The 22,083-nt window shown below is 46.9% G+C and overlaps 15 non-coding genes across 15 annotated transcripts; all 15 read left to right on the top strand.

Annotated features, from left to right (window-relative positions):
* Nucleotides 1-7,773: 7,773 nt before the first annotated feature.
* On the top strand, nucleotides 7,774-7,845 carry TRNAW-CCA (transfer RNA tryptophan (anticodon CCA)). Its single transcript has one exon. It is a non-coding gene; the product is annotated as a tRNA-Trp (tRNA).
* Nucleotides 7,846-9,046: 1,201 nt separating this feature from the next.
* Nucleotides 9,047-9,118, top strand: TRNAW-CCA (transfer RNA tryptophan (anticodon CCA)). Its single transcript has one exon. It is a non-coding gene; the product is annotated as a tRNA-Trp (tRNA).
* Nucleotides 9,119-10,748: 1,630 nt separating this feature from the next.
* TRNAW-CCA (transfer RNA tryptophan (anticodon CCA)) lies at nucleotides 10,749-10,820 on the top strand. The gene has a single exon. It is a non-coding gene; the product is annotated as a tRNA-Trp (tRNA).
* Nucleotides 10,821-11,813: 993 nt separating this feature from the next.
* Nucleotides 11,814-11,885, top strand: TRNAW-CCA (transfer RNA tryptophan (anticodon CCA)). The gene has a single exon. It is a non-coding gene; the product is annotated as a tRNA-Trp (tRNA).
* A 356-nt stretch (nucleotides 11,886-12,241) lies between these two features.
* Nucleotides 12,242-12,313, top strand: TRNAW-CCA (transfer RNA tryptophan (anticodon CCA)). The gene has a single exon. It is a non-coding gene; the product is annotated as a tRNA-Trp (tRNA).
* Nucleotides 12,314-12,877: 564 nt separating this feature from the next.
* Nucleotides 12,878-12,949, top strand: TRNAW-CCA (transfer RNA tryptophan (anticodon CCA)). Its single transcript has one exon. It is a non-coding gene; the product is annotated as a tRNA-Trp (tRNA).
* A 355-nt stretch (nucleotides 12,950-13,304) lies between these two features.
* On the top strand, nucleotides 13,305-13,376 carry TRNAW-CCA (transfer RNA tryptophan (anticodon CCA)). The gene has a single exon. It is a non-coding gene; the product is annotated as a tRNA-Trp (tRNA).
* Nucleotides 13,377-13,730: 354 nt separating this feature from the next.
* Nucleotides 13,731-13,802, top strand: TRNAW-CCA (transfer RNA tryptophan (anticodon CCA)). The gene has a single exon. It is a non-coding gene; the product is annotated as a tRNA-Trp (tRNA).
* A 2,262-nt stretch (nucleotides 13,803-16,064) lies between these two features.
* Nucleotides 16,065-16,136, top strand: TRNAW-CCA (transfer RNA tryptophan (anticodon CCA)). Its single transcript has one exon. It is a non-coding gene; the product is annotated as a tRNA-Trp (tRNA).
* A 1,631-nt stretch (nucleotides 16,137-17,767) lies between these two features.
* Nucleotides 17,768-17,839, top strand: TRNAW-CCA (transfer RNA tryptophan (anticodon CCA)). The gene has a single exon. It is a non-coding gene; the product is annotated as a tRNA-Trp (tRNA).
* Nucleotides 17,840-19,038: 1,199 nt separating this feature from the next.
* TRNAW-CCA (transfer RNA tryptophan (anticodon CCA)) lies at nucleotides 19,039-19,110 on the top strand. Its single transcript has one exon. It is a non-coding gene; the product is annotated as a tRNA-Trp (tRNA).
* Nucleotides 19,111-20,103: 993 nt separating this feature from the next.
* Nucleotides 20,104-20,175, top strand: TRNAW-CCA (transfer RNA tryptophan (anticodon CCA)). The gene has a single exon. It is a non-coding gene; the product is annotated as a tRNA-Trp (tRNA).
* A 351-nt stretch (nucleotides 20,176-20,526) lies between these two features.
* TRNAW-CCA (transfer RNA tryptophan (anticodon CCA)) lies at nucleotides 20,527-20,598 on the top strand. The gene has a single exon. It is a non-coding gene; the product is annotated as a tRNA-Trp (tRNA).
* A 774-nt stretch (nucleotides 20,599-21,372) lies between these two features.
* TRNAW-CCA (transfer RNA tryptophan (anticodon CCA)) lies at nucleotides 21,373-21,444 on the top strand. Its single transcript has one exon. It is a non-coding gene; the product is annotated as a tRNA-Trp (tRNA).
* A 355-nt stretch (nucleotides 21,445-21,799) lies between these two features.
* TRNAW-CCA (transfer RNA tryptophan (anticodon CCA)) lies at nucleotides 21,800-21,871 on the top strand. The gene has a single exon. It is a non-coding gene; the product is annotated as a tRNA-Trp (tRNA).
* Nucleotides 21,872-22,083: the final 212 nt, after the last annotated feature.

Raw genomic sequence — 22,083 nt, forward strand, 5'->3', positions numbered from 1 at the left:
AGAATACCACAAAGTTGGCCCCTTGAGATCACTCTAAACGAGAGCGCTCAGCCCAGGTCGTGATGAGGTCAAAATTTTGCCCCGAATCGCCAGCCAGAAACCGAAAGGTTGAGAAGGTACTAGCTAGAACGCACTGCTCAATGCACCTCCATTAGCGTTTAGCTTTCTATTTTTTTTAGCGAACGTCAAAGTTGCGCTGTGGAGCAACGTGCTTCACCTCAGTAACCGGCCACTTTTAGGCGACGATACCTATGCGGCACCAAGAGCGGCTCACACTTTCGACGTTGCACAGGGGAACAACGATACGGCTTGCTACGGATTGACTCCTCACCGCTTAGCTCGATATCGTGTTCGATCACCCTCGTGTTTCGGGGCGGTCCGAAAACACGTCTCCAAACTCGGAACCAATCTTTCTCAGGTCCTCTTTCTCAGGTCCTCCTTCACTTAAGCTAGGCTCTAGGTTCAACTGTTCCCAGATTACTTCCGATTTCCTTTCGATTATCTCACTAGAACTAAAAATTTCTGCTTCCTCTTCCTCTGAAGCACTTAAAAGTAAATTTACGACTGCTTTCAAGTTACTGTGATAAACTTTGTTCGGCCGCCTTCCTAATTTAAATTCACAATTGGTATCAGAAAGCTTCGATACTACGTGTGCGGGCCCTTCCCAATCAACCTCAAGCTTGTTCCTTTTGGACGGCTGCAGCAGCATTACCTGATTATCAACTTCAAAAGCGCGCTTCTTCACCGATTCCTCGTAGTGCTCCTTCGACAGCACTTTTGCCGCGTTTTTCTGGCTTTCCACTTGCGCTTCAATTTGGCTTTCCCCTAGCGCTTCAATCGAGAGATCCTCACGCTGCTCTCGAATGAGCGTCTCTCGATCAACTCTCGGCAGCTCGCTCCAACTTTCCGCTACAGGCGAGAGCGTTGCAACCCTCTCGCTCTGACTCAATGGCGCCGTGTCGTCTCCCCTTTCTACGGAAACCGCGCCGGTCGGTTCGGCGACGGGCCGCTCGCGTGACTGCTCACATGACTCATGCGGAAACTTTCCTTTCTGGGGTTCCGTCGACCCGCCGACAAGGTCACTTGAGAGTTCACCGCATGGAACCAGATCAAGCTGCCGCGATAGCTTCCGCGCTTGCGATCGCGTGAGAGCCATGCACGCTAAGTTCGGGAAGAACGATTTGCCCTGCTCTTTGAGAAGCTGCTCCGAGTTGTTGGAGAAAAGATAAGGAAAACGATCATTTAGCGCGGCAGACACAGCCGCTTCGGTGCGAAGCTCACCGAACGGGCCTTCAATGACAACCGTGGCGATTGGTAAGCGCACTCTCTGCTCCTCGGCGACTTGCCTGATCCACGCGCATTCTCCTGTGAAGTCATCCGGAGACACCAATGAAGGATGGACAACGTCCATGGTTGCCGCTGAGTCTCTAAGTGCTCGGCACGTTTTCTCATCCACCCTAATTTTTGGAGATACGGCTCCAACAACCGAATGTTTTTTTCTGATTCTCGGATCGTTGCGAAAGCAAACTTTTCCTGACAGTTTCTCGCGATGTGTCCTTCCTTTTTGCAGTTGTAGCAGATTAGCGGCTTTCGTTTGTTTTCCGATTCAAATGCCTGTGTGGTAGAAACCTCACTCGATTTCTCCGCTTCTGTTTGCCCTTCCCCTACACTGTCCTTCGTAAGAGACGGGTCCTTCTTGAAATTACGGTGCGGAGCGGGTTTCCGTTGATCAGGTTTCTTTGAAAAGCCCTTTTTTCTTTCATCCTTTTCAACGCGCACTGCCCTGCTATGCAACTTTCGGCGAGTATAATACTCCTCAGCTAACTCTGCTGCCTTGTTTAGCTGTACTTCACCAAGTCTGTCCTGCAGCCAAAGCCTGACATTATCCTCGATGCAGCGGTAGAATTGCTCCAATGCAACGCATTCCACCACTTTATCGCGGTCGTCATACACACCTTCGCCCTTGAGCCATTCAAATAAATCGGCTTTAAGACGAAACGCGAAGTCAACGTGTGACTCATTCCCCTTTTTAGCATACCGGAACCTTTGCCTGAAAGCCTCGGGTGACAACTTATAACGCCTCAAGAGCACTTCCTTAACCTCGTCATAGCTCTCAAACGCTTCCCTCGACAAGCAAGTTATCGCGTCGGACACTTCGCCGGGAAGAAGAGCTAGCAGGTTCCGCGCCCAAAGAGGCCGCTCCAAAGCGTTTCGCTCACAGACGTGTTCAAACTTGACGAGATACTTCGCCATGTCCTCGCCTACTACGAACGGTGGCAGTTGGTCCCGAATTTTAAAACCGCTGACCTGAATCGTTGGGGAAGCTACGCTAGGCGCCTGCGAACACTGTAGGATTGCCAATTCTAGTCGTTTCATCTCAAGGCGCTCCTGTCTCTCGGCCTCCTCGCGCTCGCGACGTTCTACTTCTCGCCTTTCAGCCTCCTCACGGCATGCTTTAATATCCACCCAGGCCTCATCGACTTCCTCAGCCGACACTCCCTCATCCTTCATGATCTCAAGGATCGCTTGCTTTCGTTTCGCGCGGCCCAAAGTAATGCCGAGTTCCTCACAAATTTCGATGAGTTCCTTCACTTTAAGGTTCTCCATCGTTCACACTAGCCTCTTGCTGTTTGCCCCTGTTAACAATTTACTTGCCGTACCCACTATAAGTCAACTAGCAAGACGCGCAAGCAATTTTTCACTCTCCCGTGTTTACCCCCTCCGCATTAACTTTGGTTTCAAAGCACTTCGACTTTGCTTGAAACGATCAAAGCTCACTCTAATGCTTCACACAGCCCTTCTCTAAACTACTACAACCTGAGCTAGAGTAGTCTGGTGAACTGAGGGGAAAACATCAGGCACTCACCGCATCGATGTCGCTGACGCCGGCCGATCCCGCAGCTGCCAACCACGGTTGCGAATCTGCCTCCGTGGCTGCCACCAATGCCACCACTGTTGCGAAAGACGGCGACGCTAACACGGTCCCGAAGGCGCCACTGCTTTCAACTCCGCCGGGAAGGTCACCAGCCGTTTGGTAGCGTATGTTTCTCAGCTCGCGACTGCTTCTGCGCAGAGCTGATAAGACGAGCGGACGAGACGACGGTGAGTTAAACAAGGTTTATGTACAGCATATATACAGAGGCGTTACAATTTCGGCACTGGGGCCGACAGAGACTCGAAGAGCCGAGCTCTCCTCTCTAACACATAGGTCAACTTTTCGCCTAAGACCGCCGACTCACACACATGTCGGCTCTCCGACATGGGGACTCCTCTCTCATAGGACCGCCGATCGCGACACGCCTCAGGGCTTCTTTTATTTGCACCGGGTCCAACCAAAATGTCCAATCAGAAGCGCCGCTGGTCGTCAGGGCAGATTCCTCCAATGGGGTCGCCGCTGGGCCACGTTACCCCCAGACACGAGGACGCCGGCTCGCTGTCACGTGCGCTGCTGACTCACTGCACGTGGGTCAGGGAGGCGCCGCGCGTGTTTACGCCGTTGAGTTGTTCGCGTCAGGCGGACTGCGGGCTGGCCTTGACCCAGATTGCCTTTTTCAGAGGCACGGACGTTTTACGAGGACTCCCTGGCACAACAACACACGCGGTGGCATGTTTTGCTCGGCCTTCTGTGGATGAAGCACAGGTAAAGAGACAAGTCATTGTAGACAGACAAATAAGTAGATAGACAGATAGTTGAAAATAATAAAAGAAAGAATTTCACCCAGACGTGATTCGAACACGCTACCTTCTGATCTGGAGTCAGACGTGGTACCGTTGCGCAACCGAGTCCGCCTATGGGGTAGCCCTTCGCACACACGCGGTAGCATGTTTTGCTCGGCCTTCTGTCGATGAAGCACAGGTAAAGAGACAAGTCATTGTAGAAAGACAAATAAGTAGATAGACAGATAGATGAAAATAATAAAAAAGAGAAATTAACAAGGACGTGATTCGAACACGCAACTTCTGATCAGGAGTCAGACGTACTACTGTGTCGCCACCGAGTCCACTGAGCGCAGCCGTTCGCACACACGAGGTAGCATGTTTTGCTCGGCCTTCTGTCGATGAAGCACACGTAAAGAGACCAGTCATTGTAGAATGACAAATGGGTGGATAGACAGATAAAAATAACAAAAAAAGAGAATTTGACCCGCACATGGCTCGAACACGCAACCTTCTGATCTGGTGTATAACGCGCTAAAGTTGCGCCACCGAGTCCACTTAGTGTAGCCGTTCGCACACACGTGGTAGCATGTATTTCTCGGCCTTCTGTCGATGCAGCACAGAAACAGACAAGTCATTGTAGAATGACAAATAAGTAGATAGACAGATAAAAATAACAAAAAAGAGAATTTGACCTGGACGTGATTCGAACACGCATCCTTCTCATCTGGAGTCAGACGTGGTACCGTTGCGCAAACGAATCCGGCCATAGGGTGGCCCTTCGCACACACGCGGTAGCATGTTTTGCTCGGCCTTCTGTCGATGAAGCACAGGTAAAGAGACAAGTCATTGTAGACAGACAAATAAGTAGATATACTGATAGATGAAAATAATAAAAAAGAGAATTTGACCCGGACGTCATGCGAACACGCAACTTTCTGATCTGGTGTTAGACGCGCTACTGTGTCGCCACCGAGTCAACTGAGCGCAGACGTTCGCACACACGCGGTAGCATGTTTTGCTCGGCCTTTTGTCGATGAAGCACAGGTAAAGAGACAAGTCATTGTAGACAGACAAGTAAGTAGATATACAGATAGATGAAAATATTAAAAAAAGAGAATTTCACCCGGACGTGATTCGAACACGCAACCTTCTGATCTGGAGTCAGACGTGCTACCGTATCGCCAGCGAGTCCACTTAGACTAGGCGTTTGCACACACGCGGTGGCATGTTTTGCTCGGCCTTCTGTGGATGAAGCACAGGTAAAGAGACATGTCATTGTAGACAACAAATAAGTAGATAGATGAAAATAATAAAAAAGAGAATTTGACCTGGACGTCACGCGAACACGCAACTTTCTGATCTGGTGTCAGACGCGCTACTGTGTCGCCACCGAGTCCACTGAGCGCAGGCGTTCGCACACACGCGGTGGCATGTTTTGCTCGGCCTTCTGTCGATGAAGCACACGTAAAGAGACCAGTCATTGTAGAATGACAAATGGGTAGATAGACAGATAAAAATAACAAAAAAAGAGAATTTGACCCGCACATGGCTCGAACACGCAACCTTCTGATCTGGAGTATGACGCGCTAAAGTTGCGCCACCGAGTCCGCTTAAGGTAGCCGTTCGCACACACGCGGTAGCATGTTTTGCTCGGCCTTCTGTCGATGAAGCTCATTTGTCTGTCTACAATGACTTGTCTCTTTACCTGTGCTTCATCGACAGAAGGCCGAGCAAAACATGCTACCGCGTGTGTGCGAAGGGCAACCCTATAAGCGGACTTGTTGGCGCAACGGTACCACGTCTTACTCCAGATCGGAAGGTTGTGTGTTTGAATCGCTTTTGGGTCAAATTCTCTTTTTATTATTTTTATCTATCTGGATATCTACTTATTTGTCTGTCTACAATGACTTGTCCCTTTACTTGGGATTCATCGACAGAAGGCCGAGCAAAACATGCTACCACGTTTGTGCGAACGGCTACCCTAAGCGGACTCGGTGGCGCAACGGTAGTGCGTCCGACTCCAGATCTGAAGGTTGCGTGTTCGAATCGCGTCTGGGTCAAATATTCTTTTTCATTATTTTCAACTATCTGTTTATCTGCCTATTTGTCTGTCTACAATGACTTGTCTCTTTACCTGTGCTTCATCGACAGAAGGCCGAGCAAAACATGCTACCGCGTGTGTGCGAACGGCTACCCTAAGCGGACTTGGTGGCGCAACTTTAGCGCGTCATACTCCAGATCAGAAGGTTGCGTGTTCGAACCATGTGCGGGTGAAATTTTCTTTTTTGTTATTTTTATCTGACTATCTACTTATTCGTCATTCTACAATGAGTTGTCTCTTTACCTGAGCTTCACCGACAGAAGGCCAAGCAAAACATGCTACCATGTGTGTGGGAACAGCTACCCTAAGCAGACTCTGAGGCGCAACGGTAGCGCGTCAGACTCCAGATCAGAAGGTAGCGTGTTCGAATCACGTCTGGGTGAAATTCTTTCGTTTATTATTTTCAACTATCTGTCTATCTACTTATTGGTCTGTCTACAATGACTTGTCTCTTTACCTTTGCTTCATCGACAGAAGGCCGAGCAAAACATGCTACCGCGTGTGTGCGAACGACTACCCTAAGCGGACTCGGTGGCGCAACTTTAGCACGTCTGACTCCAGATCAGAAGGTTGCGTGTTCTAATCACGTACGGGTAAAATTTTCTTTTGAATATTTTTATCTATATGTCTATATACTTCTCTGTCTGTCTACAATGACTTGACTCTTTACCTGTGCTTCATCGACAGAAGGCCGAGCAAAACATGCTACCGCGTGTGTGCGCATGGCTACCCTAAGCGGACTCGGTGGCGCAACTTTAGCGCGCTATACTCCAGATCAGAAGGTTGCGTGTTCGATCCATGTGCGGGTCAAATTCTCTTTATTTGTTATTTTTATCTGTCTATCTACGCATTTGTCATTCTACAATGACTGGTCTTTTTACGTGTGCTTCATCGACAGAAGGCCGAGCAAAACATGCTACCTCGTGTGTGCGAACGGCTGCGCTCAGTGGACTCGATGTCGACACAGTAGCACGTCTGACTCCTGATCAGAAGTTGCGTGTTCGAATCACGTCCTTGTTAATTTCTCTTTTTTATTATTTTCATCTATCTGTCTATTACTCTTTGTCTTTCTACAATGACTTGTCTCTTTACCTGTGCGTCATCGACACAAGGCCGAGCAAAACATGCTACCGCGTGTGTGCGAAGGGCTACCCCATAGGCGGACTCGGTTGCGCAACGGTGCCACGTCTGACTCCAGATCAAAAGGTAGCGTGTTCGAATCACGTCTGGGTGAAATTCTTTCTTTTAAGATTTTCAACTATCTGTCTATTTACTTATTTGTCTGTCTACAATGACTTGTCTCTTTACCTTTGCTTCATCGACAGAAGGCCGAGAAAACATGCTACCGCGTGTGTGCGAACGGCTACCCTAAGCGGACTCGGTGGCGCAACTTTAGCATGTCTGACTGCAGATCAGAAGGTTGCGTGTTCTAATCACGTCCTGGTAAAATTTTCTTTTTAATATTTTTATCTATGTGTCTTTATACTTATTTGTCTGTCTACAATGACTTGTCTCTTTACCTTTGCTGCATCGATAGAAGGCCGACCAAAACATACTACCACGTGTGTGCGAACAGCAACCCTAAGCGGACTCTGTGGCGAACCGGTAGCACGTCTGACACCAGATCAGAAAGTTGCGTGTTCGAATGACGTCCGGGTCAAATTCTCTTTTTTATTATTTTCATCTGTCTATCTACTTTTTTGTCTGTCTACAATGACTTGTCTCTTTACCTGTGCTTCATCGACAGAAGGCCGAGCAAAACATGCCGCCGCGTGTGTGCGAACGCCTACACTAAGTGGACTCGCTGGCGATACGGTAGCACATCTGACTCCAGATCACATGGTTTCGTGTTCGAGTCACGTCTGGGTCAAATTCTCTTTTTTATTATTTTCAACTATCTGTCTATCTACTTATTTGTCTGTCTACAGTGACTTGCCTCTTTACCTGTGTTTCATCGACAGAAGGCCGAGCAAAACATGCTACCACGTTTGTGCGAACGGCTACCCTAAGCGGACTCGGTGGCGCAACGGTAGCGCGTCTGACTCCAGATCTGAAGGTTGCGTGTTCGAATCGCGTCCGGGTCAAATTCTCTCTTTTAATATTTTCATCTATCTGTCTATCCACTTATTTGTCTGTCTACAATGACTTGTCTCTTTACCTGTGTTTCATCGACACAAGGCCGATCAAAACATGCTACCGCGTGTGTGCGAACGGCTACCCTAAGCGGACTCGGTGGCGCAATTTTGGGGCGTCATACTCCAGATCAGAAGGTTGCGTGTTCGAACCATGTGCGGGTCAAATTTTCTTTTTTGTTATTTTTATCTGTCTATCTACTTATTCGTCATTCTACAATGTTTCGTCTCTTTACCTGTGCTTCATCGACAGAAGGCCGAGCAAAACATGCTACCGCGTGTGTGCGAACGGCTGCGCTAAGTGGACTCGGTGGCGACACAGTAGCACGTCTGACTCCAGATCAGAAGTTCGCGTGTTCGAATCACGTCCATGTTAATTTCTTTTTTATTATTTTCATCTATCTGTCTATATACCTGTTTGTCTGTCTACAATGACTTGTCTCTTTACCTGTGCTTCATCGACAGAAAGCCGAGCGAAACATGCTACCGCGTGTGTGCGAAGGGCAACCCTATAAGCGGACTTGGTGGCGCAACGGTACCAGGTCTGACTCCAGATCAGAAGGTTGTGTGTTCGAATCACGTTTGGGTCAAATTCTCTTTTTATTATTTTTGTCTATCTGGATATCTACTTATTCGTCATTCTACAATGACTTGTCTCTTTACATGTGCTTCATCGACAGAAGGCCGAGCGAAACATGCTACCGCGTGTGAGCGAACGGCTACCCTAAGCGGACTCGGTGGCGCAACTTTAGCGCGTCATACTCCAGATCAGAAGGGTGCGGGTTCGAACCATGTGCGGGTCAAATTTTCTTTTTTGTTATTTTTATCTGTCTATCTACTTATTCGTCATTCTACAATGACTTGTCTCTTTACCTGTGCTTCATCGACAGAAGGCCGAGCAAAACGTGCTACCGCGTGTGTGCGAACGGCTGCGCTAAGTGGACTCGGTGGCGACACAGTAGCACGTCTGACTCCAGATCAGAAGTTCGCGTGTTCGAATCACGTCCATGTTAATTTCTTTTTTATTATTTTCATCTATCTGTCTATATACCTATTTGTCTGTCTACAATGACTTTTCTCTTTACCTGTGCTTCATCGACAGAAGGCCGAGCAAAACATGCTACCGCGTGTGTGTGAACGGCTACCCTAAGCGGACTCGGTGGCGCAACGGTAGCGCGTCAGACTCCAGATCAGAAGGTGGCGTGTTCGAATCACGTCTGGGTAAAATTCTTTCTTTTATTATTTTCCACTATCTGTCTCTCTACTTATTTGTCTGTCTACAATGACTTGTCTCTTTACCTGTGCTTCCTCGACTGAAGGCCGTGCAAAACATGCTACCGCGTGTGTGCGAATGGCTGCCCTAAACGGACTTGGTGGCGCAACGGTAGCGCGTCTGACTCCAGATCAGAAGGTTGCATGTTCGAATCACGTTCGGGTGAAATTCTCGTTTTTATTATATTCATCTATCTGTCTATCTACTTATTTGTCTGTCTACAATGACTTCTCTCTTTACCTTTGCTTCGTCGACAGAAGGCCGTGCAAAACATGCTACTGCATATGTGCGAACGGCGACCCTGAACGGACTCGGTGGCGCAACGGTAGCGCGTCTGACTCCAGATCAGAAGGTTGCATGTTCGAATCACGTTCGGGGGAAATTCTCGTTTTTATTATATTCATCTATCTGTCTATCTACTTATTTGTCTGTCTACAATGACTTCTCTCTTTACCTTTGCTTCGTCGACAGAAGGCCGTGCAAAACATGCTACTGCATATGTGCGAACGGCGACCCTGAACAGACTCGGTGGCGCAACGGTAGCACGTCTGACTCCATATCAGAAGTTTGCGTGTTCGAACCACATCCGGGTCAAGTTCTCTTCGTTATTATTTTCATCTATCTGTCTATCTACTTATTTGTCTGTCTACAATGACTTGTCTCTTCACCTTTGCTTCATCGACAGAAGGCCGAGCAAAACATGCTTCCGCGTGTGTGCGAACGGCTACCTTAAGCGGACTCGGTGGCGCAACTTTAGCGCGTCATACTCCAGATCAGAAAGTTGCGTGTTCGAACCATGTGCGGGTCAAATTTTCTTTTTTGTTATTTTTATCTGTCTATCTACTTATTCGTCATTCTACAATGACTTCTCTCTTTACCTGTGCTTCATCGACAGAAGGCCGAGCAAAACATGCTACCGCGTGTGTGCGAACGGCTACCCTAAGCGGACTCGGTGGCGCAACTTTAGCGCGTCATACTCCAGATCAGAAGGTTGCGTGTTCGAACCATGTGCGGGTCAAATTTTCTTTTTTGTTATTTTTATCGGTCTATCTACTTATTCGTCATTCTACAATGACTTGTCTCCTTACCTGTGCTTCATCGACAGAAGGCCGAGCAAAACATGCTACCGCGTGTGTGCGAACGGCTGCGCTAAGTGGACTCGGTGGCGACACAGTAGCACGTCTGACTCCAGATCAGAAGTTCGCGTGTTCGAATCACGTCCATGTTAATTTCTTTTTTATTATTTTCATCTATCTGTCTATATACCTATTTGTCTGTCTACAATGACTTGTCTCTTTACCTGTGCTTCATCGACAGAAGGCCGAGCAAAACATGCTACCGCGTGTGTGCGACCGGCTACCCTAAGCGGACTCGGTGGCGCAACGGTAGCGCGTCAGACTCCAGATCAGCAGGTGGCGTGTTCGAATCACGTCAGGGTAAAATTCTTTCTTTTATTATTTTCCACTATCTGTCTCTCTACTTATTTGTCTGTCTACAATGACTTGTCTCTTTACCTGTGCTTCCTCGACTGAAGGCCGTACAAAACATGCTACCGCGTGTGTGTGAATGGCTACCCTAAACGAACTTGGTGGCGCAACGGTAGCGCGTCTGACTCCAGATCAGAAGGTTGCATGTTCGAATCACGTTCGGGTCAAATTCTCGTTTTTATTATTTTCATCTATCTGTCTATCTACCTATTTGTCTGTCTACAATGACTTCTCTCTTTACCTTTGCTTCGTCGACAGAAGGCCGTGCAAAACATGCCACTGCGTATGTGCGAACGGCGACCCTGAACGGACTCGGTGGCGCAACGGTACCAGGTCTGACTCCAGATCAGAAGGTTGTGTGTTCGAATCACGTTTGGGTCAAATTCTCTTTTTATTATTTTTATCTATCTGTCTATCTACTTATTTGTCTGTCTACAATGACTTGTCCCTTTACCTGTAATTCATCGACACAAGGCCGATCAAAACATGCTACCGTGTGTGTAAAAACGGCTACACTAAGTGGACTCGGTTGCGACACGGTAGCACAACTGACTCCATATCAGAAGTTTGCGTGTTCGAACCACATCCGGGTCAAGTTCTCTTCGTTATTATTTTCATCTATCTGTCTATCTACTTATTTGTCTGTCTACAATGACTTGTCTCTTCACCTTTGCTTCATCGACAGAAGGCCGAGCAAAACATGCTTCCGCGTGTGTGCGAACGGCTACCTTAAGCGGACTCGGTGGCGAACCGGTAGCGCGTCTGACACCAGATCTGAAAGTTGCGTGTTCGAATGACGTCCGGGTCAAATTCTCTTTTTTATTATTTTCATCTGTCTATCTACTTTTTTGTCTGTCTACAATGACTTGTCTCTTTACCTGTGCTTCAGCGACAGAAGGCCAAGCAAAACATGCCGCCGCGTGTGTGCGAACGCCTACACTAAGTGGACTCGCTGGCGATACGGTAGCAGGTCTGACTCCAGATCACATGGTTTCGTGTTCGAGTCACGTCTGGGTCAAATTCTCTTTTTTATTATTTTCAACTATCCGTCTATCTACTTATTTGTCTGTCTACAGTGACTTGCCTCTTTACCTGTGTTTCATCGACAGAAGGCCGAGCAAAACATGCTACCACGTTTGTGCGAACGGCTACCCTAAGCGGACTCGGTGGCGCAACGGTAGCGCGTCTGACTCCAGATCTGAAGGTTGCGTGTTCGAATCGCGTCCGGGTCAAATTCTCTCTTTTAATATTTTCATATATCTGTCTATCTACTTATTTGTCTGTCTACAATGACTTGTCCCTTTACCTGTGTTTCATCGACACAAGGCCGATCAAAACATGCTACCGCGTGTGTGCGAACGCCTACACTAAGTGGACTCGCTGGCGATACGGTAGCACATCTGACTCCAGATCACATGGTTTCGTGTTCGAGTCACGTCTGGGTCAAATTCTCTTTTTTATTATTTTCAACTATCTGTCTATCTACTTATTTGTCTGTCTACAGTGACTTGCCTCTTTACCTGTGTTTCATCGACAGAAGGCCGAGCAAAACATGCTACCACGTTTGTGCGAACGGCTACCCTAAGCGGACTCGGTGGCGCAACGGTAGCGCGTCTGACTCCAGATCTGAAGGTTGCGTGTTCGAATCGCGTCCGGGTCAAATTCTCTCTTTTAATATTTTCATCTATCTGTCTATCTACTTATTTGTCTGTCTACAATGACTTGTCTCTTTACCTGTGTTTCATCGACACAAGGCCGATCAAAACATGCTACCACGTGTGTGCGAACGGCTACCCTAAGCGGACTCGGTGGCGCAATTTCGGGGCGTCATACTCCAGATCAGAAGGTTGCGTGTTCGAACCATGTGCGGGTCAAATTTTCTTTTTTGTTATTTTTATCTGTCTATCTACTTATTCGTCATTCTACAATGTTTTGTCTCTTTACCTGTGCTTCATCGACAGAAGGCCGAGCAAAACATGCTACCGCGTGTGTGCGAACGGCTGCGCTAAGTGGACTCGGTGGCGACACAGTAGCACGTCTGACTCCAGATCAGAAGTTCGCGTGTTCGAATCACGTCCATGTTAATTTCTTTTTTATTATTTTCATCTATCTGTCTATATACCTGTTTGTCTGTCTACAATGACTTGTCTCTTTACCTGTGCTTCCTCGACTGAAGGCCGTACAAAACATGCTACCGCGTGTGTGTGAATGGCTACCCTAAACGGACTTGGTGGCGCAACGGTAGTGCGTCTGACTCCAGATCAGAAGGTTGCGTGTTCGAATCACGTTCGGGGCAAATTCTCGTTTTTATTATTTTCATCTATCTGTCTATCTACTTATTTGTCTGCCTACAATGACTTCTCTCTTTACCTTTGCTTCGTCGACAGAAGGCCGTGCAAAACATGCTACTGCGTATGTGCGAACCGCGACCCTGAACGGACTCGGTGGCGCAACAGTACCAGGTCTGACTCCAGATCAGAATGTTGTGTGTTTGAATCACGTTTGGGGCAAATTCTCTTTTTATTATTTTTATCTATCTGGATATCTACTTATTTGTCTGTCTACAATGACTTGTCCCTTTACTTGGGATTCATCGACAGAAGGCCGAGCAAAACATGCTACCACGTTTGTGCGAACAGCTGCCTTAAGCGGACTCGGTGGCGCAACGGTAGCGCGTCTGACTCCAGATCAGAAGGTTGCGTGTTCGAATCACGTCCGGGTCAAATTCTCTTTTTACTATTTTCATCTATCTGTCTATCTACTTATTTGTCTGTCTACAATGACTTGTCCCTTTACCTGTGTTTCATCGACACAAGGCCGATCAAAACATGCTACCGCGTGTGTGAAAATGGCTACACTAAGCGGACTTGGTGGCGCAACGCTACCACGTCTTACTCCAGATCAGAAGGTTGTGTGTTCGAATCACGTTTGGGTCAAATGCTCTTTTTATTATTTTTATCAATCTGGATATCTACTTATTTGTCTGTCTACAATGACTTGTCTCTTTACTTGGGATTCATCGACAGAAGGCCGAGCAAAACATGCTACCACGTTTGTGCGAACGGCTACCCTAAGCGGACTCGGTGGCACAACGGTAGTGCGTCCGACTCCAGATCTGAAGGTTGCGTGTTCGAATCGCGTCTGGGTCAAATATTCTTTTTTATTATTTTCAACTATCTGTTTACCTACTTATTTGTCTGTCTACAATGACTTGTCTCTTTACCGGTGCTTCATCGACAGAAGGCCGAACAAAACATGCTACCGCGTGTGTGCGAACGGCTACCCTAAGCGGACTCGGTGGCGCAACTTTAGCGCCTCATACTCCAGATCAGAAGGTGTCGTGTTCGAAACATGTGCGGGTCAAATTCTCTTTTTTGTTATTTTTATCTGTCTATCTACTTATTCTTCATTGTACAATGACTTGTCTCTTTACCTGTGCTTCATCGACTGAAGGCCGAGCAAAACATGCACCGCGTGTGTGCGAACGGCTACCCTAAGCGGACTCGGTGGCGCAACTTTAGCGCGTCATACTCCAGATCAGAAGGTTGCGTGTTCGAACCATGTGCGGGTGAAATTTTCTTTTTTGTTATTTCTATCTGTCTATCTACTTATTCGTCATTCTACAATGACTTGTCTCTTTACCTGTGCTTCACCGACAGAAGGCCAAGCAAAACATGCTACCATGTGTGTGGGAACAGCTACCCTAAGCAGACTCTGAGGCGCAACGGTAGCGCGTCAGACTCCAGATCAGAAGGTAGCGTGTTCGAATCACGTCTGGGTGAAATTCTTTCTTTTATTATTTTCAACTATCTGTCTATCTACTTATTGGTCTGTCTACAATGACTTGTCTCTTTACCTTTGCTTCATCGACAGAAGGCCGAGCAAAACATGCTACCGCGTGTGTGCGAACGACTACCCTAAGCGGACTCGGTGGCGCAACTTTAGCACGTCTGACTTCAGATCAGAAGGTTGCGTGTTCTAATCACGTACGGGTAAAATTTTCTTTTGAATATTTTTATCTATATGTCTATATACTTCTCTGTCTGTCTACAATGACTTGACTCTTTACCTGTGCTTCATCGACAGAAGGCCGAGCAAAACATGCTACCGCGTGTGTGCGCATGGCTACCCTAAGCGGACTCGGTGGCGCAACTTTAGCGCGCTATACTCCAGATCAGAAGGTTGCGTGTTCAATCCATGTGCGGGTCAAATTCTCTTTATTTGTTATTTTTATCTGTCTATCTACGCATTTGTCATTCTACAATGACTGGTCTTTTTACGTGTGCTTCATCGACAGAAGGCCGAGCAAAACATGCTACCTCTTGTGTGCGAACGGCTGCGCTCAGTGGACTCGATGTCGACACAGTAGCACGTCTGACTCCTGATCAGAAGTTGCGTGTTCGAATCACGTCCTTGTTAAGTTCTCTTTTTTATTATTTTCATCTATCTGTCTATTACTTATTTGTCTTTCTACAATCACTTGTCTCTTTACCTGTGCTTCATCGACACAAGGCCGAGCAAAACATGCTACCGCGTGTGTGCGAAGGGCTACCCCATAGGCGGACTCGGTTGCGCAACGGTACCACGTCTTACTCCAGATCAGAAGGTAGCGTGTTCAAATGACGTCTGGGTGAAATTCTTTCTTTTAAGATTTTCAACTATCTGTCTATTTACTTATTTGTCTGTCTACAATGACTTGTCTCTTTACCTTTGCTTCATCGACAGAAGGCCGAGAATACATGCTACCGCGTGTGTGCGAACGGCTACCCTAAGCGGACTCGGTGGCGCAACTTTAGCATGTCTGACTGCAGATCAGAAGGTTGCGTGTTCTAATCACGTCCTGGTAAAATTTTCTTTTTAATATTTTTATCTATGTGTATTTATACTTATTTGTCTGTCTACAATGACTTGTCTCTTTACCTTTGCTTCATCGATAGAAGGCCGACCAAAACATACTACCACGTGTGTGCGAACAGCAACCCTAAGCGGACTCTGTGGCGAACCGGTAGCGCGTCTGACACCAGATCAGAAAGTTCCGTGTTCGAATGACGTCCGGGTCAAAATCTCTTTTTTATTATTTTCATCTGTCTATCTACTTTTTTGTCTGTCTACAATGACTTGTCTCTTTACCTGTGCTTCATCGACAGAAGGCCGAGCAAAACATGCCGCCGCGTGTGTGCGAACGCCTACACTAAGTGGACTCGCTGGCGATACGGTAGCACATCTGACTCCAGATCACATGGTTTCGTGTTCGAGTCACGTCTGGGTCAAATTCTCTTTTTTATTATTTTCAACTATCTGTCTATCTACTTATTTGTCTGTCTACAGTGACTTGCCTCTTTACCTGTGTTTCATCGACAGAAGGCCGAGAAAACATGCTACCACGTTTGTGCGAACGGCTACCCTAAGCGGACTCGGTGGCGCAACGGTAGCGCGTCTGACTCCAGATCTGAAGGTTGCATGTTCGAATCGCGTCCGGGTCAAATTTTCTCTTTTAATATTTTCATCTATCTGTCTATCTACTTATTTGTCTGTCTACAATGACTTGTCTCTTTACCTGTGTTTCATCGACACAAGGCCGATCAAAACATGCTACCGCGTGTGTGCGAACGGCTACCCTAAGCGGACTCGGTGGCGCAACTTTAGCGCGTCATACTCCAGATCAGAAGGTTGCGTGTTCGAACCATGTGCGGGTCAAATTTTCTTTTTTGTTATTTTTATCTGTCTATCTACTTATTCGTCATTCTACAATGTTTTGTCTCTTTACCTGTGCTTCATCGACAGAAGGCCGAGCAAAACTTGCTACCGCGTGTGTGAAAACGGCTAATCTAAGGGGACTCGGTTGCGACACGGTAGCACGTCTGACTCAATATCAGAAGTTTGCGTGTTCGAACCACGTCCTGGTCAAGTTCTCTTCTTTATTATTTTCATCTATCTGTCTATCTACTGATTTGTCTGTCTACAATGACTTGTCTCTTCACCTGTGCTTCATCGACAGAAAGCCGAGCAAAACATGCTACCGCGTGTGTGCGAAGGGCAACCCTATAAGCGGACTTGGTGGCGCAACGGTACCAGGTCTGACTCCAGATCAGAAGGTTGTGTGTTCGAATCACGTTTGGGTCAAATTCTCTTTTTATTATTTTTGTCTATCTGGATATCTACTTATTCGTCATTCTACAATGACTTGTCTCTTTACATGTGCTTCATCGACAGAAGGCCGAGCGAAACATGCTACCGCGTGTGAGCGAACGGCTACCCTAAGCGGACTCGGTGGCGCAACTTTAGCGCGTCATATTCCAGATCAGAAGGTTGCGGGTTCGAACCATGTGCGGGTCAAATTTTCTTTTTTGTTATTTTTATCTGTCTATCTACTTATTCGTCATTCTACAATGACTTGTCTCTTTACCTGTGCTTCATCGACAGAAGGCCGAGCAAAACGTGCTACCGCGTGTGTGCGAACGGCTGCGCTAAGTGGACTCGGTGGCGACACAGTAGCACGTCTGACTCCAGATCAGAAGTTCGCGTGTTCGAATCACGTCCATGTTAATTTCTTTTTTATTATTTTCATCTATCTGTCTATATACCTATTTGTCTGTCTACAATGACTTTTCTCTTTACCTGTGCTTCATCGACAGAAGGCCGAGCAAAACATGCTACCGCGTGTGTGCGAACGGCTACCCTAAGCGGACTCGGTGGCGCAACGGTAGCGCGTCAGACTCTAGATCAGAAGGTGGCGTGTTCGAATCACGTCTGGGTAAAATTCTTTCTTTTATTATTTTCCACTATTTGTCTCTCTACTTATTTGTCTGTCTACAATGACTTGTCTCTTTACCTGTGCTTCCTCGACTGAAGGCCGTGCAAAACATGCTACCGCGTGTGTGCGAATGGCTACCCTAAACGGACTTGGTGGCGCAACGGTAGCGCGTCTGACTCCAGATCAGAAGGTTGCATGTTCGAATCACGTTCGGGTGAAATTCTCGTTTTTATTATATTCATCTATCTGTCTATCTACTTATTTGTCTGTCTACAATGACTTCTCTCTTTACCTTTGCTTCGTCGACAGAAGGCCGTGCAAAACATGCTACTGCATATGTGCGAACGGCGACCCTGAACGGACTCGGTGGCGCAACGGTAGCGCGTCTGACTCCAGATCAGAAGGTTGCGTGTTCGAATCACGTCCGGGTCAAATTCTCTTTTACTATTTTCATCTATCTGTCTATCTACTTATTTGTCTGTCTACAATGACTTGTCCCTTTACCTGTAATTCAGGGACACAAGGCCGATCAAAACATGCTACCGCGTGTGTGAAAACGGCTACACTACGTGGACTCGGTTGCGACACGGTAGCACGTCTGACTCCATATCAGAAGTTTGCGTGTTCGAACCACATCCGGGTCAAGTTCTCTTCGTTATTATTTTCATCTATCTGTCTATCTACTTATTTGTCTGTCTACAATGACTTGTCTCTTCACCTTTGCTTCATCGACAGAAGGCCGAGCAAAACATGCTTCCGCGTGTGTGCGAACGGCTACCTTAAGCGGACTCGGTGGCGCAACTTTAGCGCGTCATACTCCAGATCAGAAGGTTGCGTGTTCGAACCATGTGCGGGTCAAATTTTCTTTTTTGTTATTTTTATCTGTCTATCTACTTATTCGTCATTCTACAATGACTTGTCTCTTTACCTGTGCTTCATCGACAGAAGGCCGAGCAAAACATGCTACCGCGTGTGTGCGAACGGCTACCCTAAGCGGACTCGGTGGCGCAACTTTAGCGCGTCATACTCCAGATCAGAAGGTTGCGTGTTCGAACCATGTGCGGGTCAAATTTTTTTTTTGTTATTTTTATCGGTCTATCTACTTATTCGTCATTCTACAATGACTTGTCTCCTTACCTGTGCTTCATCGACAGAAGGCCGAGCAAAACATGCTACCGCGTGTGTGCGAACGGCTGCGCTAAGTGGACTCGGTGGCGACACAGTAGCACGTCTGACTCCAGATCAGAAGTTCGCGTGTTCGAATCACGTCCATGTTAATTTCTTTTTTATTATTTTCATCTATCTGTCTATATACCTATTTGTCTGTCTACAATGACTTGTCTCTTTACCTGTGCTTCATCGACAGAAGGCCGAGCAAAACATGCTACCGCGTGTGTGCGACCGGCTACCCTAAGCGGACTTGGTGGCGCAACGGTAGCGCGTCAGACTCCAGATCAGAAGGTGGCGTGTTCGAATCACGTCAGGGTAAAATTCTTTCTTTTATTATTTTCCACTATCTGTCTCTCTACTTATTTGTCTGTCTACAATGACTTGTCTCTTTACCTGTGCTTCCTCGACTGAAGGCCGTACAAAACATGCTACCGCGTGTGTGTGAATGGCTACCCTAAACGAACTTGGTGGCGCAACGGTAGCGCGTCTGACTCCAGATCAGAAGGTTGCATGTTCGAATCACGTTCGGGTCAAATTCTCGTTTTTATTATTTTCATCTATCTGTCTATCTACCTATTTGTCTGTCTACAATGACTTCTCTCTTTACCTTTGCTTCGTCGACAGAAGGCCGTGCAAAACATGCCACTGCGTATGTGCGAACGGCGACCCTGAACGGACTCGGTGGCGCAACGGTACCAGGTCTGACTCCAGATCAGAAGGTTGTGTGTTCGAATCACGTTTGGGTCAAATTCTCTTTTTATTATTTTTATCTATCTGTCTATCTACTTATTTGTCTGTCTACAATGACTTGTCCCTTTACCTGTAATTCATCGACACAAGGCCGATCAAAACATGCTACCGTGTGTGTAAAAACGGCTACACTAAGTGGACTCGGTTGCGACACGGTAGCACAACTGACTCCATATCAGAAGTTTGCGTGTTCGAACCACATCCGGGTCAAGTTCTCTTCGTTATTATTTTCATCTATCTGTCTATCTACTTATTTGTCTGTCTACAATGACTTGTCTCTTCACCTTTGCTTCATCGACAGAAGGCCGAGCAAAACATGCTTCCGCGTGTGTGCGAACGGCTACCTTAAGCGGACTCGGTGGCGAACCGGTAGCGCGTCTGACACCAGATCTGAAAGTTGCGTGTTCGAATGACGTCCGGGTCAAATTCTCTTTTTTATTATTTTCATCTGTCTATCTACTTTTTTGTCTGTCTACAATGACTTGTCTCTTTACCTGTGCTTCAGCGACAGAAGGCCAAGCAAAACATGCCGCCGCGTGTGTGCGAACGCCTACACTAAGTGGACTCGCTGGCGATACGGTAGCACGTCTGACTCCAGATCACATGGTTTCGTGTTCGAGTCACGTCTGGGTCAAATTCTCTTTTTTATTATTTTCAACTATCCGTCTATCTACTTATTTGTCTGTCTACAGTGACTTGCCTCTTTACCTGTGTTTCATCGACAGAAGGCCGAGCAAAACATGCTACCACGTTTGTGCGAACGGCTACCCTAAGCGGACTCGGTGGCGCAACGGTAGCGCGTCTGACTCCAGATCTGAAGGTTGCGTGTTCGAATCGCGTCCGGGTCAAATTCTCTCTTTTAATATTTTCATCTATCTGTCTATCTACTTATTTGTCTGTCTACAATGACTTGTCCCTTTACCTGTGTTTCATCGACACTTGGCCGATCAAAACATGCTACCGCGTGTGTGAAAACGGCTACACTAAGCGGACTTGGTGACGCACCGCTACCACGTCTTACTCCAGATCACAAGGTTGTGTGTTCGAATCACGTTTGGGTCAAATGCTCTTTTTATTATTTCAATCTGGATATCTACTTATTTGTCTGTCTACAATGACTTGTGTCTTTACTTAGGATTCATCGACAGAAGGCCGAGCAAAACTTGCTACCACGTTTGTGCGAACGGCTACCCTAAGCGGACTCGGTGGCGCAACGGTAGCGCGTCCGACTCCAGATCTGAAGGTTGCGTGTTCGAATCGCGTCTGGGTCAAATCTTCTTTTTTATTATTTTCAACTATCTCTCTATCTACTTATTTGTCTGTCTACAATGACTTGTCTCTTTACCTGTGCTTCATCGACAGAAGGCCGAGCAAAACATGCTACCGCGTGTGTGCGAACGGCTACCCTAAGCGGACTCGGTGGCGCAACTTTAGCGCGTCAAACTCCAGATCAGAAGGTGTCGTGTTCGAACCATGTGCGGGTCAAATTCTCTTTTTTGTTATTTTTATCTGTCTATCTACTTATTCGTCATTCTACAATGACTTGTCTTTTTACCTGTGCTTCATCGACAGAAGGCCGAGCAAAACATGCTACCGCGTGTGTGCGAACGACTACCCTAAGCGGACTCGGTGGCGCAACTTTAGCGCGTCATACTCCAGATCAGAAGGTTGCGTGTTCGAACCATGTGCGGGTCAAATTTTCTTTTTTGTTATTTTTATCTGTCTATCTACTTATTCGTCATTCTACAATGACTTGTCTCCTTACCTGTGCTTCATCGACAGAAGGCTGAGCAAAACATGCTACCGCGTGTGTGCGAACGGCTGCGCTAAGTGGACTCGGTGGCGACACAGTAGCACGTCTGACTCCAGATCAGAAGTTCGCGTGTTCGAATCACGTCCATGTTAATTTCTTTTTTATTATTTTCATCTATCTGTCTATATACCTATTTGTCTGTCTACAACGACTTGTCTCTTTACCTGTGCTTCCTCGACTGAAGGCCGTACAAAACATGCTACCGCGTGTGTGTGAATGGCTACCTTAAACGGACTTGGTGGCGCAACGGTAGCGCGTCTGACTCCAGATCAGAAGGTTGCGTGTTCGAATCACGTTCGGGTCAAATTCTCGTTTTTATTATTTTCATCTATCTGTCTATCTACTTATTTGTCTGTCTACAATGACTTCTCTCTTTACCTTTGCTTCGTCGACAGAAGGCCGTGCAAAACATGCCACTGCGTATGTGCGAACGGCGACCCTGAACGGACTCGGTGGCGCAACGGTACCAGGTCTGACTCCAGATCAGAAGGTTGTGTGTTCGAATCACGTTTGGGTCAAATTCTCTTTTTATTATTTTTATCTATCTGGATATCTACTTATTTGTCTGTCTACAATGACTTGTCCCTTTACTTGGGATTCATCGGCAGAAGGCCGAGCAAAACATGCTACCACGTTTGTGCGAACGGCTACCCTAAGCGGACTCGGTGGCGCAACGGTAGCGCGTCTGACTCCAGATCAGAAGGTTGCGTGTTCGAATCACGTCCGGGTCATATTCTCTTTTTACTATTTTCATCTATCTGTCTATCTACTTATTTGTCTGTCTACAATGACTTGTCCCTTTACCTGTGTTTCATCGACACAAGGCCGATCAAAACATGCTACCGCGTGTGTGCGAAGGGCAACCCTATAAGCGGACTCGGTGGCGCAACGGCACCAGGTCTGACTCCAGATAAGAAGGTTGTGTGTTCGAATCACGTTTGGG

This window comes from Rhipicephalus microplus, chromosome 5, assembly GCF_043290135.1.
Source record: "Rhipicephalus microplus isolate Deutch F79 chromosome 5, USDA_Rmic, whole genome shotgun sequence".
In the NCBI taxonomy this organism is placed as follows: Eukaryota; Metazoa; Arthropoda; class Arachnida; order Ixodida; family Ixodidae; genus Rhipicephalus; species Rhipicephalus microplus.